This window comes from Sorex araneus, chromosome 4 (genome assembly GCF_027595985.1).
Source record: "Sorex araneus isolate mSorAra2 chromosome 4, mSorAra2.pri, whole genome shotgun sequence".
NCBI lineage: Eukaryota > Metazoa > Chordata > Mammalia > Eulipotyphla > Soricidae > Sorex > Sorex araneus.
This window is the reverse complement of record NC_073305.1, coordinates 219,193,954-219,200,700: the sequence shown is the minus strand read 5'-3', so window position 1 is coordinate 219,200,700 and position 6,747 is coordinate 219,193,954. Positions and strand designations below refer to the sequence as shown.

At 43.7% G+C, this 6,747-nt stretch overlaps 1 non-coding gene across 1 annotated transcript; it reads right to left on the bottom strand.

Annotated features, from left to right (window-relative positions):
* Positions 1–5,877: 5,877 nt before the first annotated feature.
* Positions 5,878–6,062, bottom strand: LOC129404761 (U2 spliceosomal RNA). Its single transcript, XR_008630114.1, has one exon. It is a non-coding gene; the product is annotated as a U2 spliceosomal RNA (small nuclear RNA).
* Positions 6,063–6,747: the final 685 nt, after the last annotated feature.

The window sequence follows — 6,747 nt, the reverse complement described above, 5'->3', positions numbered from 1 at the left end:
CATCCTGGTTTGAGAACCCCTGCCCGGGCGGCTTTGATATCGCCCAGGATCTTGTTAAAAATTCAGCATCCTAGGTACCTCCCAGACTTCACAGCCAGCCCCTGCAGACAATCAGGTCTTTTAAGTGCATTGAATTTTGCGGAGCACGTCACCCGAACGGCAAGGGTTCTACCTGGTGCGTTTTCACTGACGATGTGGTTTATCTCGTACAACACCAGGCCTGAGGTCAAAATTCCACTGACCATGAAAAAGGAAAACAAGTCAATAAGCGAATCAATATCATCTTACCATGTCGGGCCAAGGAAGCATCGCCGACCTCTTTTGACTTAGCCAGATTTCAGCATCCTGAGGAAACCGGAGATTGAACACACATTGAATTCAAACTGAGCAGACATCTTGGGGGCCATGGGTGTGCTTGGGGGTGCATCCTGCAGCGTGAACGTTACTTGGGTTCCCAAAGACAAATACCCAAGTATTCTTTGCAGCAGTGGCAAAAGGCCTGAGCATCAAGCTGCTTCCTACACACTGGGTGATCTGGGGCAAGTGACTTAGCCTACAGCACTTCCCACTGTTCGTTTGAGAAGACAAAATTATGCATGCAAATTCACTCACCCAGGATAGCTCAGTGGAACGCCGCTGGAGTGGTTATGTCTTGTGTCCTCTTGTGAACCCACGCTAATCGTTGATGAGAATCCTTTATCTTATCCACAATGCAGGGAGGAAACTGGTGAAGATACCCGAGTCAGTGGGAATTCCCGAATGATCTGGTTTCTCCATGAAATGAGAGAACACAGCCTTTTGTGGGAACGTAGCACGAGGAAAAGGCTAAGTTAGTGTTTGCTCTCGTACCTCATCCTAAGCTCCTTCCATTTACCAAGGATGTGTTGACATTAGTTCCAATTTAGTCATGTTAGCCTAAAAGAAAACAGGTCACCAAGAGTCTATTGCTTTTCTTTTCTTTTTTTTTTTACATTCTCCGACAATGCAGCCAACCATTGTGAGAGAGAGCAATCAATCATCACAAATTTACTTTTATTGATCTATTTTTTTAATTTTTTTTTTTATTGAATCACCATGTGGAAAGTTACAGAGCTTTCAGGCTTAAGTCTCAGCTCTACAATGCTCAACACCCATCCCTTCACCAGTGCACATGTTCCACCACCAGCAGTCTATTGCTTCCCATTTTCTCTGCTTCCCCTGCTCTTGGGCCCTGATGGGTCAAGTTCTGTTTACTTTGCTTCTTCTTTGAAGTTCTCACAAAAGATCGTCCTCACTTCCGCCACCTAGCCCCTCGCCCTTGGGTTCTAGAACCCGAGGTTCTAGAAACTGGGGTTCATCTACCCCAGTTTCTAGAGTCCAGGAAAAAAAAGTGGGTATGACAAGGGAAATCATTCTGGGGGAATGCCAGGAGTAGAATCACCAGGAAGGAAATGGCTGTGATCCAGGACATCAGGATGAACCCATGAAAAGCAGGCAAAAAAAAAATGACACACTTCCATTTGGTAGTCAAATGAAGGTGGGAACGGGGCCAAGGCGGGAAAGGGAAGTTAAGAGAGGGACAAAGGGAGAAGACCCTGGTCTCTCTCTCAGGGGCTTCCCAGCTCCACGCAGCTGCCAGGTATATTAGGTCACGTTTCTTAGCATGCGTCCCTGCCAAGTGCGTGTTCCCCAGCTTCAGATCTATTTTTTCCCTTCCAGAATAGACGTTTCCAAAAGAACAAGAGTCACACGCTCCCCGCCCGCTCGCCCCACCCAAGGCTGGAGGAGCACTCTGCAGCCGCTCCCTCTCTCCTGTGCAGAATTACCCAATTATCTTCTAAATTATAAAAGGGAAATCTTCCCCACCAACTGTTCGTGGCAGGGCCAGGATGCGCAGTGTTGCAAAACGGTAGCAAAAAATGTAAACAAAAGAATCCCACAGAACAGGGGGCAAGCTGTCCACATATGCCAATCCCAGCGCCTTCCGTCAAAGGCAGAATTGCTTCCCCAATAAATGAAGCCAGTGCAACTAATAAACTCAGGCACTAATTGCTGGCTGCAGATGTATTAACTGAAGCAAATGCGATGCCGGCAACCATTAATTATCTAATGAGGCCAGCAGGCTTCTGATGAGGTGGGGGCTGATTAAATATTAAAGAGAGGCATATGGAAAGTGCCAGGAACAAAAGATTTCAACCTAAAAAAAAGAAGAAGAAGAAAAAAGAGTTTTCTTTTTTTTCCCCACCATTCTTTTTTCAAGACAAGAGCCAGCCCTGTGTCTGAGAAAGGTAATTAAAGTCCCTTCACTAGCTCTAGTCTAAAAGTGAGGTGGCTGAGATCTGACTTCTGAAGCTTTGGTGCAGATGAAAAGGCTTCACATGAAAAGGGCGTGACAAACACATCCCCATGTAAAAGCAGTTGCCTCTTTGCTTAACCCTTAGAACTAGGGCGGAAGCCTACTGTTTTGTTCTTCCCTAGCTCTGCCTTTGGTGGCAAAGCGCTTCCAGACTCATTCCAGTCCGGAGGCAACTCTCAGGGCAGGGTTTATGCAGAAGCTGTTCTGGGTTTTCACAACTTCCCGGTAGGTCTTGCATGTCTGACCCTCAGAGGAGCTCACCCTTTGCAGGACTTTAACTATATGCTCTACACCCTGCTAGGACTTTAGCTGTCTGTCCTACGTCCTGCTAAGTCCTTTTTTTTTTTTTTTTTTAAGTCTTCCTATTGGAAGAGATTTGCTCAAAGTCATGTAGCATTTTAGAAAAGAATAGATTTCTGAATCCAGAGCATGTGCCTCATGTTCTAGCTCATTCAGATCTTAGCTCATAACCCACACACTCTATCCTCCCCCTACCGCCCCCATACAGGGACAGTTTAAGGGAGTTGGGGGATACAAATTTTATATGATACCTGTTCCCAGTGAAAAATTTTAATTGGTTTTCTGATTGTCCCTGGAGAAAGAAATAGTCTTTCTTTTAAGAGCGATGGTTATATGAATAGCATGATGGTCTCTTTGTAGCTGTCTCCAACTCCAGGGAAGACTTGGGTTGACCAGATGTCCCACTTTCTGGACCTGAGTTGGTTCTGCAATAATTAGAAGTCCTTGTTTAAGGCAAAACTATCTTAGGTAAGTAAGTATCCTTTATACTCGTAGATAATGATAAAGAAATTATTCTAGTTTCTCTTTGGACTGGAGTGATAGCACAGCAGGTAGGGCGTTTGCCTTGCACACAGCCGACCCAAGTTCAAATTCCTCAGTCCCTCTCGGAGAGCCCAGCAAGCTACCGAGAATATCCCGCCTGCACAGCAGAGCCTGGCAAGCTACTCATGGTGTATTCGATATGCCAAAAAACAGTAACAACAACTCCCACAGTGGAGACGTTACTGGTGCCTATTAGAGCAAATCGATGAACAATGTACAGTGCTACAGTTTCTCTTACTTTAAAGCCCAAGTTATGTGTGTAGGTGCATTTTCTCTGGGTTTCAATCAGGTTTGTCTGGAGGAGGGAGGGAGTTGAGAGGGAACGGGGAGGGAGCACACAGAAAGCACTGAAGTGACTTGAGCTATGATGGCCCATCTGTCTCTCGATGCTGGTTAGTCATTTCCTCCTCTCGCTCTTGTCTTTCTCCTCTCCAACTATAAGTGATGAAGGAAATGATGGATGCCTACATCCTTGCAGCTTTAAATTCCTCATCCCTAGGGGGAAAAAGAGTATTCAGGTCAATGTCTTTAAAGACAGCAACCCGCAGCCACACAGCACAATCTCTAGCATGTTCTCTTTTGCTCTGTCTAAATGGATTCTTCTACAACCTGGAGATATCGGCAAGCTTTGGAGCGTTAGGCTGAGAAAAGTAATCCTCATCGAATTGGAGTTGTCACCGAAAAGTTACGAAAGCAACTTGCATTAAAAATAAATCAAGGTCACAAGATAAAGCCAAAGACTCCCTTGCAGAGTCCAGTTATCAAGCAGTGTGTATCTTGTGCATTTTAATGGCAGAGAGAAACGTTTTTTTAAACAAATATCCCAACGAAGAAAGTGACGAGCTGCTTCTTTGATTGTTTTGTTCTGTTTTGCTTTTACTACCACACCGATAATCAACAATCCCTTTGTAGTTCATAGGCTTAGTTTTCTACTTATAAATGTTTATAAGACACAGTACTGGAGAGGAAATCCTTATTTTTTTTCAGATCAGCTCTCTGTGCCTGATCTGTAGCCCAGCATCCCTGAAAGTATATTTCATGGCTTTACAGGGGAAAAGGAAGGAAGGTTCTGCACCATTTCAGATGCAGGTGGCAACATAGAAAAATCCCCAAATATCATGAGATACGAGAGCACTCATTTGATGAGTTTTGAATAGATAAAACTAATCTAGGGCAGAAAAAAAAACTGCAAATAATGATTGTTTGGGGGTGGGTAAAAACAATTAGAAAAGTTGACTTCTTTGAGTCAGTGGCTGGGATTAAACACAGCTAGGGAAAGGGCATTTTAGGCACCAGAGTGATGAACCCAGCTCTTCATTTCTCAAAATTGTTTAAAACTTTTTTTAAAATTAGAAATTTTTGCTAAAATGGGACAATTGAAAAAAAATAAATTTCATAAACATTTTGCTTTATGTAATATTTACCTTAATTTAAAAAATAGGTTTATGGACAATGGCCACTCAATACCCCTATTGCAAACCACAACACCCAATTGGAGAAAAAGAACAAAAGGGAATGCCCTGCCACAGAGGCAGGGTGGGGTGGGGCGAGATGGGATTGGGGGGATGGGAGGGATACTGGGTTTATTGGTGGTGGAGAATGGGCACTGGTGGAGGGATGGGTTCTCAAGCATTGTATGAGGGAAACACAAGCACGAAAATGTGTAAATCTGTAACTGTACCCTCACAGTGATTCACTAATTCAAAAAATAAATTAATTAAAAAATTTAAAAAATAGGTTTATGGGGTCTGAGAGCTAGTTCAGAGAGGTAAAGCATGTGCTTTGTATGCAGCCAGTCTGGGTTCTATCCCTGGCAGCTCCTGAGCACTGCTGGGAATGATCCCGAGTAATCAGCCAGGAGTGTAACTACCCCAGCACTGTAGGATGTGGCCCCAAACAATCAAAAACACAAATTCATAAAATATCTTGCAGGGTTTCTAGAACACTAACGTCCTGCAATTGACTTAGTAAGTCATTCGGATTGATGAATTCACCAGGGGATATTTAGGTAAACAGATGCCCAGACAGGTAGATGCAGGCAAAGATCAAGGGACAGATGAACAGGGGAGAGCTTGGGTAGCTAGGAACTAATAAAGCAAATCAGTCAAACTACTCATTGTAGGATCTAGGTGAAGACAATGAAAGTTATTCTAGTTTCTCTTACTTTAGAGCCCAAGTTCTATGTAGGTGAATTTTCTCTGGGTTTCAATCAGATTTGTCTGGAGGAGGGCTCTGAGGAGATGAAATCCTGCCTTTAGCAACACTGAGCTTGGAACTGTCATGGTAAGCAATTGTTCACTGTACAATTGTTGCAAGTTTTCCACTTGTTCGCACATTTTCAGAATCAAGTGTCAGTTAAAAATAATTACAATAGGGGCCGGAGTGATAGCACAGTGGGGTGGGTGTTTGCCTTGCACATAGCTGACCAGAGTTCAATCCCCAGCATCCCACAGGGGTCCCCCAAGCACCACCAGGAGTAATTCCTAGTGCAGAGCCAGGAGGAACCCCTGAGCATCGCTAGGTGTGACCCCAAAAGAAAACAAAATCACAATATTTAAAAGAAAATCAGAACCTTAAAAGGGGCTCTATATTTAGGAAATGCCACATGCTAACATGCTATTTATTCTTCACATTGTCCACTTGGGGCTATTTAAACTCAGAAGATATTAAAGGCTTTAAGTTGTTTTCTGTACTTTATTTTTCTGTGCATTCCTGGAGGTACAATACCAGGTCGATGCAGGCAATGGATGTAGCAAGATCCTATCCCACTTCCTAGCCCCCCAAATCCATTTAATATATTGTCTTTGGATAGAGGCCGTATTAGATATTGAACTGATAAGAACAGATATTACACTTGATCCTAGCCAAAGGGCTGAGAAGTGATTAAAGGTTTTAAGTTTTTTAGAGTTAAAATAAAAGAAGCAAGCTATGTTTAGCTTAATAATCCCTAAAACTTCTTGATCCAGAAACTCTAGGTTTCATTTGTTTGGGGTTGTATAGGTGATGCATCTCATAGCTTATTACTGCACTTTGGGGCGCCCTACCTAATCAACATTAAACATTTATGCATAAGATCAATAACCCCACAAGACCGCATGATCTTTAGATGGTGTTCAAGCTTGTTTAGAATATGCCAGTTATCAGAATTTGGGTTCTTTCCAAATTCACTGTACCACTGTATCACTGTCATCTCATTGCTCATCAATTTGCTCTAGGGGGCACCAGTAACATCTCCATGGTGAGACTTGTTACTGTTTTTGGCATATGGAATACGCCGTGGGGAGCTTGCCAGGCTCTGCTGTGTGGGCCGGATACTCTTGGTAGCATGCCAGGCTCTCTGAGAGGGACGGAGGAATCAAACCCGGGTCAGCGTATGCAAGGCAAACACTATCACTCCAGCCCCAGATTGGTAACCAGCCCCAGGGGGCAGGTTGGTAAAACCCTATAAGAGCCTTACAAATTAGTAAGAATATTTTCCTATTTTTTCCCATTGGACCTCTTCTACTCTTGGACACACACACCCTCCTTGCTCGGTCGGTCACCTCTATTATGTAGTCAGGGCCTAAGGA